The following is a 10,674-nucleotide window of genomic DNA, read 5'->3' on the forward strand; positions in this document are numbered from 1 at the left end:
ATATACATTCAAGATGATTATAACATTATGCTCAAAATATATATAAGCCATTTTCGCATGGCTATCCAAATATATACAACACCAAAGTACTTGACTGATAACAAAAAGGGGTGTCCTATACATGCCATTTCAAAGTTCAACCAAAAGTGTACCAAAAGGGCTTTGATAGTGTGGGCGACTTCGACTTGAAAAATCCCGAGTCCGATAGCTGAAGAACCAAAATCTATAAATCAGAGATTTACAGAAGCGGAGTAAGCATTTAATGCTTAGTAAGTTTTGAGCCATAAAATTTGACACAACTAAAATGTAGCATTCATATGGCTAAATGGATAATTTGACATGCACAAATTCTCAATATCATACTTACTTCACATTACCAACCCTTATATTCATACACAAAAGATCAACATAGCCAAAGGCCGGTAGCTCATTTATCAACTGAGCGAATACTTATTTGTAAGGGATCAACTAATTCAAAGCACATACAAAACATACCTCATCGCTGGGATTTTACGAGTGTATTAATTGAAATTATTACAGCAGATCGCTCATTCCCAAATCACGTACCTTCGGAATTTAACCGGATATAATTACTCACTCAAATGCCTTCGGGACATAGCCCGGTTAGAGTAACTCGCACAATTGCCTTCGAGACTTAGCCCGGATTTAGTAACTTGCACAAATGCCTTCGGGACTTAGCCCGGATTTAGTAACTCGCGCAGATGCCTTCGGGACTTAGCCCGGTTATCATCCAAATATTCATACACATATCAATAAATCATGACACATCTATATTTCATTTTCATAATTGGAGTTCAAACACACGTCACGTATTAAGCAATCCCATTTTCGGCTCACTAGCCACATACAAACAGCATGGTTTAGTTTGCTTTATGACACGATCTCTATGCACATGCGGCTACCCGTCACACGTATAGACAAATTAACTCAACATAAAATTCAAGTAGAATCATCATATCACCGTATATTTGTTACGCTCATACGTCATGACTTAATCAAATAGTAAACTAAGTCTCGTTACTCGAAAACTTACCTCGGATGTTGTCGAACGATTTCGATGGCTATTCGACCACTTTTTCCTTCCCTTTATCGGATTTAGATCCCCTTTGCTCTTGAGCTTAATTTAAACAAATAAATTCATTTAATTATTTTTCACTTGGGCAATTCCATTCAATACATGTATGTCCTACAATTTAAGTACAATGACCTTGATCAATACTATTCAAACATCATGCATTACCGAATTTCATCAACACCATCTAACTTCATATAGAAACACATATCATCCTAGGTCGGTACACAAGTCAAATGCATTATTTAAATTGTCAATGTCCACAATTTAGTCATATTTCTCTATCATAGTTTCTTCACTTAAACCGAATTAGCAAGCCCATATAGTCCTTGGCTGAATGCTATTTAACCCAAGTCATCAAGAATTTCATTATTTAACACCTTAGATATCCATAGCTAAATAGGTGATTTGTACATACATATATATATAAGTGCATAGATACTATATTACTAACAATTATTTCCTTGCTTAGCAGCCGAACCAATATACACATTACTTCATATCTACCCGTCACGATTTCTCTACTTAAACCGAATAAACTTGCACATAAGGTCCTTGGCCGAACCTCACTAAAAACAAGTCAACCAAAATCTTAGTATTTATCTTGTGTATAACCTTATTTACCTTCCAAAAATCACAAAAACATCAAACTCTTAATGTTTATGTACAAGGCCGAATCTTAACATGATCCAACCTCCAACTCATTCCTTTCAATAACCAAAACCGAATGCTCAAGCCATCGCCGAGATTTCGAAAATTTGCCATGGTTTGTGTAAGAAATTAGCTAATTAACTAGAAACAAGTTTAAAATTTAAGAATTTAACACAACATACTAACCTCCCCTTAAGCTCAAGGTGACCGAAACCTCTCTTCTTCCTCCTTTCAAACCGGCCAAGAAGGATGAAGCCTTTCTTTCTTTTTTTTCTAGTTTCGGCAAAATGGGGGAACAACCACACACTTTTCTCTTTTTTTTTTTTGTTTCTCCTCCTACTAACACTAATATTTTATTGCCCATGTTTTTTAATTTATTATTCCTAACATAATACATTAACCCAACATGTTTATGACATGTTTTAGCCATAACATTTTGTCCACCCATGCTCATGGCCGGCCACTACTAATTAGAAGGGGAAATTTGACGTGCAAGTCCCCCTTTTTGATTACATGCACTAATAGCTCTTTATAGATTACCCTATCACAATTCAAAAGTATCACGCATAAGTCCTATTAACTAAATTCACATGCAATTAACGAAATCGAAGCTTAAAACTTTCACACATTCATATTCACATATTTTAGACAATAAATATCATATTTAAACAATTTGGTGACTCGGTTTAGCGGTCCCGAAACCGCTTTCCGACTAGGGTCACTTTAGGGCTGTCACAACATCCACATCTAAATTTCATAATTTCCAGTTTTACAGAAATATACATATATTATATGAAACTTTTTAAAATTCGATCTTTAATTTACCTTTTAAAAGATTGTATTCATACTTTCATTGTAATTAACTAATGTTATATTTTAATTAATAATTGTGAATAGAAAAAGATATATTATTTTGTTTGAATATTTAAAATTAGTAAAAGGGAAAAATAATATAAATTTAATAATTTTTGTGGAAAAGAAAAGAAATAATTGAATATATTATTTTTTATAAGGTACATATTGAATAGTTAAATAAAAAGACTCAACTTACTTAATATAATATTTCACTTAAACTAAAATTTATTTAAATAAAGTCTTATTTTCTTTTATTTTGTATTAGCTCAATTCGATTATAGGTATATAGTAAGAAATATGAAGAGTGTGCTCATCAAAAAATAATTTCTTTTCCTTTCTCGGTTTGGTTTGAAAATCTTAAAGAGTACTTTGGGCATTTGTCAAAGTCAAGCACACCATAAACGTAATGAAACATTGGGTTCTCTTCCCTTCTCTTCTTGATTTGGGGGAGAGAGAAAGAAGAATTTGATTGTTGACCAATTTCTATATCTACCGAGATTATATTATTTTTGTCTAAATTTTATAATAAAATTATATTTATAAAATATAATTATTGTTTTTTTATTGTATATAAAAAATAAAATTATTATAAGTAATAGTAAAAGAGTTATTAAGTTATTATTATAAAAGTTAAATACATCCATTTTCTTTTTCCTTCCCCAAAAAAAAAGTGATGGGGTCATTGTTTTTTTGTCACGTTTACGATGAATTTCCACGTTATATGAATCACTACTAGTTATGATGTTTTTTTATAGAGTGAGTAGGATTTTTCTTTATTGAAATCTTGTTGTCATTCAAGTGCTTTCCCATATTACATTATTCCTTATACCTCTACTCGATTCGTTTTATATTTTATATTATTATATTTTTATAATTTGTATCTTTTTATTTCTATAATTTTTATCTATTTGTTTCTTTTTTGGAGTGTTTAAAAGTGGTTAGGACTACCTTTAATACAACTTGCAAATGATGAATTTTCTATTTATTTTTACCACATTTTAATTTATATTTTTGTGTGTTTAAATAAAAAAATGAATAACGGATTAGAGTGTAGAGATGATTAAATAATTAGTTCAATCATTGTAAAGTAAAAACTTCAAAATATATTTATTTCAAAAACTCTTGAAATTTGTAAAAGTAAAAATTGATAAACATAAATTAATAATAATAACACATGCATTCATTTTATAAATTATAAAACAAAATTAAATATTTAAATTAAGTTAAATTTTATTCAAATAGTTTTTAATCGAATTTCATCCATTTCAATTGATTTTTATTAATTTTTTTCTCAATTTTATAATACCAATTGAATCAATTCAATTCATCAATTTGATCCAATTTTGATAAACAAAACATAGCATTTAAACCATAGATTTATATACTATTTTTCTTGATAAATAAATTGAATTTAAAATTATTATAAATATTCTTTTCGATGGTCCAAGTTAATAATTATATTTTTATTATATTTTATCAGTCCATTAAAAGGGTAACTAGTCTATTTTCTCATGCCAAAGTCAAATTTAAAATATATAAAATAAAAGTAGTATTAACTCAATTTCATTAAAAGGGTAACTACTGTGGTTTTGCTTTATATTTCGGTGCGACACTCTTTACCTTAGCAACCTCATTTTCCATTAACAAATTTCATCTTTCCAAAGTTGAACACATAACCAACTTACAACAAAGATATTGGGAGGGTATTGTTACCTTAGCACACCCTTGAGCGATATCTTTACCCTTCTTGTTGCTAGCTTCAACCACTCCTTTAGCTAAAACACACAAATCATTCCATTATTTCAGGAGGATACACATTTAACACACAAACCATAATAGTATTAAACAACAGCAACTCTTACTGTTAATAGCAATAATATATTAACAAAATATACATGTATAAACTAAAATTGAGTCACTGTTAAAAACACGATGCTAAAGAAGAGTAACTCTCATAAGCATATAACTTTATTTTAAATTAAAAAAAAATTCAGGAAAGAATATGATGTCTAATCCATAAAGGAAACCAAATAAAACACAAATCCCCAAATATAAAAAAACATCTGCAAAAACAAATGATAGGTATATAACAAAACATCTCAAAAACAAACAACAATGTATTGATGCCAACCATTGGATCAAAATTGATGTATTAATTCCATTGATGATGCACACAAAATAAACAAAGTCACTTCAAGTCAAATGTTATCAATACAAATCATCAATGATTAAAAAAAAACCAGCCCACATTGGCTGCAATCTTAGAGTCAGATCATACAAACAATTGACTATCAAATTATAAAAATTTCTTTTAATCATACAAACAATTATTTATGTTTTGCTTAACATGTCATTCAGAAAACTGGGGAAAAAAACAAATTGGAAAGTGAACTATAAAGTAAAAGCTAGATTTTGGGAATCAATCATTGCTCCTATACTTGAAGTGGGTAAGCATCAATTTATCTTGTTTTAATTCATAATTGATACTGCTTATTGTAGAATAGAATTTTTTTGGGTTAATTCTTTTGTTTACCTTTTGTTTGTGGAAATGATTTATATTCCACTTTAGGGGTTGATTTGTTTCATTGGAATCACCATCACCTATTTGATTGTTTAGCTTTTAAATAGGTCAATCATTTAGGTATGGAAAGTAGTGAGGATGGGAAATTTGTTGATCCAAATGTTATCAATACAAATCATCAATGATTAAAAACCAATCCACATTGGCTGCAATCTCAGAGTCAGATCATACAAACAATTGACTATCAAATGATTAAGATGGACTAAGATTCATGCTTGTGCTAAGCAAGAATTGCAAAAACACAAAGACCGGGTAAGTTTTCAAATGCAGAGATACTAGTTAAAAGAAATCCAAATAATAAAGTAGAAAGCTATAAATGTAATGAGTAACTTACTCTTCTTCACCAAAAGAATCAACAGATTCTATTGATGGTGTCTTTCTGGCCTATATGACAAAGAAAATTAAGATTCAAGTGAGTATGGTTTTCCTCTGTCAACAAAAACTATAAAAATAAGTAAAGCATCTAATTGCATTTCCGCATGAAACCAAAGAACATATACATCCACTAGTAACATAAGGTACAACATTCAAGATGCACATATGCTTTATCGAGGAGCATAGTAATAGTTTGTAGAAATAAGCTTGTTTTATTATATAGTCCAAATATAATGATTGCGGATTATGAAGCCAGTCATATATGTAAATTATACAATTTCTAAGAGAGGATTTTCATTAACATTTCTCTGCTAGTTTATGCAGCAGTAATATTTTCTATTTGAGTGCATGAAAATGAATAACCTTCCAAATAAGTCCAGACCCAAAAGAGTCAATTATGCAAGTTTTCCAAATACAATTTCTAAGAAAAGAGAGGATTTTCATTAACATTTCTTTGCTAATTGATGCAGTAATCATTTATGCTATTTGAGTGCATGAAAACGAGTAGCCTTCCAAATAAGTCCAGGGCCTAAAGAATCTACTAAGAGCAAAATTTTCCATGAAAGAAACCAGTGAACTAAGTTTGATATGTGTTAAAGCTAAACCACCCCCAAACATTAAACCAAGAACAATAAACACAATGTCTGGATGGTTTGGAGCTTTATCTATTGAATGATGGAATACATATGTTTATTAAAAATTCACCGAAAGCCTGGTAGGATAAAAATCCAGATCCAAGATTTCAAAGACTATGTTTATTAAAAAAAATCAGATATGATGGTGAAGGAAGTAGATAAAAAAAAAGAGGTAGAAAAAATTTATGGGTAAGAAAAAATGGAAAATAGTAAAATGAAAGGAACAACGAAAGAAAAAATGTTTACCTGACCCTGAATGAAGGGGAGGAGTGTCAGAGTCGAAGGAAGCAAGAAATGGCTGCCATTTGAGTGTTTGTGAGGTGAAAATTTGGTGAGGGTAAGATAGTGTTCTTCAAGAAATGAATGAGTAAACGGTGAAGGGGGGAGGGAACAAAAATCAACAAATATCTCTGCTTAAGCCCGAAATGGTGATGCGTGCTTGTATTTTTGAATTCAATTATAAGACGCTGAATTTCCCAAATGTCTAATTTTAGTATCATTTAAAGTTGAAATTCAAAATGAAATTGTGAGTAATGGAAAATAGGCTGAATGAAAACAACAAAGAAGGTTTAGGAAGGATGACTTGTACGAATTAAACACTTAGAAAATAATCAACGATATAAATGATCGTGACCCAATTTCTATATAGTGAAATAACAAACAAGTCTTTGAAGAAGAAGTAAACTGTAACGCACTATTTAGCAAAATAGGAACCAACAATATGTTAGAACGCCACACTTTAGAACAAAGAAAGAAAGGATGGAAGTGATATGTTCAAAAAAAAAGGGTTTGACGCCACAAGGAGAACCTTGATAAGTTCAAGTAAGTTAGACCAAGAAAAAAGAGATAGAATTCTCACACAAAACTCAAAAAAATTCAATTTCTATCAAAGTTCTGTTTACAGGAAATTTATAGGCACTTTTGTGACTATTCAAATTCCTATGTGAGACTTTTCATATTTAGCCCTTAACTATTATTATTACAAGAAATAATTTTGTTTTTAACTCTTGTAAGGAAGCCAATGAGTCATGTCTCTTCATTGGAATTTGATGTAGTTGAAAAAAGCATGTCGATTCTCCTTAATGAAGACTTAAAATATCCTTAATGAGTTTGATTGATGTCCCTTTAGCTCCCCTGTAACCACATGATAAAAGCTTGTGTAACATCCTCTTAAATGGCACCATGATGAAGACTTAAGACTCCAAAAACGTTTAGACTTGAAGAGTCTCTTTTGGTCCATTAAACAACCTCATTAATGTTCTTTTAAAAGCTTTGAAACTGTCCAACTTTGAAGAGTCTTTAATCATATGAAAAGTCACCTGCAAAATAGATATTTAAGATTAAATAATAACTTAAAACACTAATAAAAACAACATATTTAATAATTCTCATGCACACAAATTAAATGAACATGCAACTTAACCCATACTTGAAGCAAATTAACGAATGAGATGATTTAATGCATGACTTATTAAATATGAAAAAAACACATAATGCAAGTCTTAAATGATGCTAATGTATTAATGCAAAGCATTAACTAAAGACACATTCAATAAACAAGAAACATAATGCACACTTTTCAAAAGATGTAGATGTATTAATGCAAAACATTAAATAAAGATAGGGGGGTATCAGTAAGGAATTGGAATGTAATAATATTGATTCATATAGGAGGAAAAGGTTCTCTATTGATTCAAATGCTGTACCTATGGGATGCATTTAACAAGCAAAACACATAATGAAGCAGATCATTAAACAAAGATGCATTTAACAAAAAAAAAACACATAATTAAAAACTAAAGAGTTTGTTCAAACTAATCAAACTGTCACATGCAACACATTGCATGAAATTGGATCATTATCTTGAGTCCAATAAAAATTGGACTTCTCATGCTTGGCCCAAACTTGCTGAATCAACCCTAACATCGTATTCTTGAGCTTTTTGAATCTAGCCCGAGTCGTAAGCCCAATGAGAATTTCAATTGGATTTCTTCTTGAATTTTCCTTATCTTTCAACCCAATTGGTATTGACATAGACGACTTTAATGTTGTTCCAATCAATTATTCATCAGACGCTCCCATGCATGTACCAAATGGAATATACCCGTAATAAGGTATTCCATTGAACCAAACATCTGTTTGTGTGGGCTTGCAAAATAGGCTTGTAATGGCATAGCCATTACCTTAAACCAAACATCCCCTTGGAAGTATTCTAAGGATTGTACCTAAAAGAGGATGGAATAAATCTACGAAAGCCTTTTTATAATAATAGTATTAATTAAATACTATATTATGATAAGCTATAAAATAGATTAATAAGGGAATTTAAATAAGAAAAATAAAAAATCGACTAAAAATTAATAAACTAATCAGGAATATTAACTCGCTTTAGGGTTTGTAATTGACTTTGAATTAGGGTTTTAGGATGGATTAGCTATCGATTAACCACTTATTACCTCCTGACCTCTAACTAATTAAACGATTGGTTGATACTCGCTTATCTCCCGACCTCACTTTCTGAACTATGATAAATTACGATTTACTCAGTTTGACTTATCTCCCAACCTCATATAGCCTATAATAACTTCCTAGGGTTGTCAAACCTAGGGTTTAAGAATGCGTAATCTATACCAACTAACTCTCTCAGGAAACCATAAATCCTTTGTTAATCGCATCCCTATCCACTCGTTAATCTCCCCTGAGGGATTTAGCCACACATGTTATTAATAATCTCAATCCCAATTGAATAAATCATGTGAAGAACACGATTGAATTAGAAGAGAAATGAGAGTAGAATAATCGTGGATTGATATTAAATGGAGAATGAGATTTGAAACGGTAAGCAAACTTACACTGATTTGATGCAAAACGAGAAGTGCAGTCGAGATCTGACTTCACTGTTGATCCGAGATGTTCTTATTAGCACCTATGATTAAAATAAAACTTAAAATTAGTAACCAACGATTAATTTAAGGTCTTAGAACATTCGTCCATCTAAAAAAATTAATGGAATTAATACAACATAATAACTCACTTAAATCCGACTGACGCTTCATGTTAACTAGATCTGAGATGTTGGATGATTGAGATTGGATGTACTCCTAAATATCAAGGTTAAGGGTTGCTTTAAAAATATAAGAATTGAGGAAAATACTACTACAAATGTATGAAAATAATAGAAAATACATCATCCCGAAAGTAGTGCACAAAAGGGCGACACAGCACCACAAATGGCAGCAAGAAATGGCTGATTTAGGACGACACAAGAAGGAACTTTTTTGCAACAAAAAGGATGATTTTAAAGGCTAAAAAATAGTAGTAAGATGGCTAAAAAAACAATAAAAAGGAAAAAATTGATCAGAAAAAGAGAAGCAAACCAGCATCGCCACACAAGGAGGAGAGGGTGACAATGGAGGTTTAATGGCGGTAAGGTGGGGTGACTATGGTAATCAAAATAACTGGTATTGAAGGCTAGAAAAAAAAAAGATAGCAAAATAGAAGAAATATAAGAGCAATGAACGACACGAAAATGGTGGAGAACACTCTTATTTGGATGACACAAAGAAGACCAAATGAAGAAGAAAATGGGAGATTTTTTAGAGAGAATGAAAGTTGGACAGCTAGGGAGGCAAAATAGAATAAATAGATTGAAAAACTTAATGAAAAATAACATATATACCTAGGTTAAACTAGGTTGGATGACACATACCTAGGGGAGTGGGAGAAAAAAATAACAAAATTAATTAATTTGCAAGGGAAGGGATTCGAACTCGAGTCTCTAAGCCCATTTCCCCTATCTCATTATTTTCTCTTAACCATTAAGCCAATGGCTCATTCTTAAAATAATTTTAAAGCTTATAATTAAAGGTGAAAGTGTGACAACTCTTGGTCTACTAACCCAATTTCTTCTAACCTAATTTTCAGTATGTGACAATTCTCCCCTCCTTAAAAGAAATTTTATCCTCGAAATTTTCTTAGTCAAAAAATTTGATACCCTTTTTTTTAAATAGGGCCCCACGCTTCACCGCACGACTGATTTTCAATACAAGTCCAAATAATGTTTCCTCTTAAATTCCCAATAGACATCTCTTAAAGATCATATTTAGAAGCATTACTCAGAGATTCCTTTACCCTAATTCTCAATTTAATAGAAACTCTATTAACATTGAACAGATATTTGAACCCAGAATTAATCAATGCAAAGTACAGTTTAGGAAATGTACTTGCATTGACATCGGATGCATCTCGGTCCTCGTGACACCTAGCTGCGTAAACCAATGCTAGTTGTCTAACCTCAGTCCTAAATGGACCCCTCAGAGAAAATTGATTAACCCATTGGTTTTGAACCCTAATTTGTCCTTGATTTTGTGTTGGAGCTTGTATCTGATTTACCCGATGAGAAAAATCTTTAATCCTATGCTTAGTCGAACCACAACCCAGATAAGCACCCAACCTTTTTGAACATTCGCCCGGATGGCACTTAT

The 10,674-nt window shown here is 31.2% G+C and overlaps 1 long non-coding RNA gene across 1 annotated transcript; it reads right to left on the reverse strand.

Annotated features, from left to right (window-relative positions):
* Nucleotides 1-1,116: 1,116 nt before the first annotated feature.
* LOC128291734 (uncharacterized) lies at nucleotides 1,117-6,519 on the reverse strand. The gene is made up of 3 exons (XR_008281555.1): nucleotides 6,437-6,519; nucleotides 4,313-4,374; nucleotides 1,117-1,138 (listed from the first exon to the last, which is right to left on the reverse strand). It is a non-coding gene; the product is annotated as an uncharacterized LOC128291734 (long non-coding RNA).
* Between the last annotated feature and the right edge of the window lie 4,155 nt (nucleotides 6,520-10,674).

The sequence above is a fragment of the Gossypium arboreum genome, chromosome 4, assembly GCF_025698485.1.
Source record: "Gossypium arboreum isolate Shixiya-1 chromosome 4, ASM2569848v2, whole genome shotgun sequence".
In the NCBI taxonomy this organism is placed as follows: domain Eukaryota; kingdom Viridiplantae; phylum Streptophyta; class Magnoliopsida; order Malvales; family Malvaceae; genus Gossypium; species Gossypium arboreum.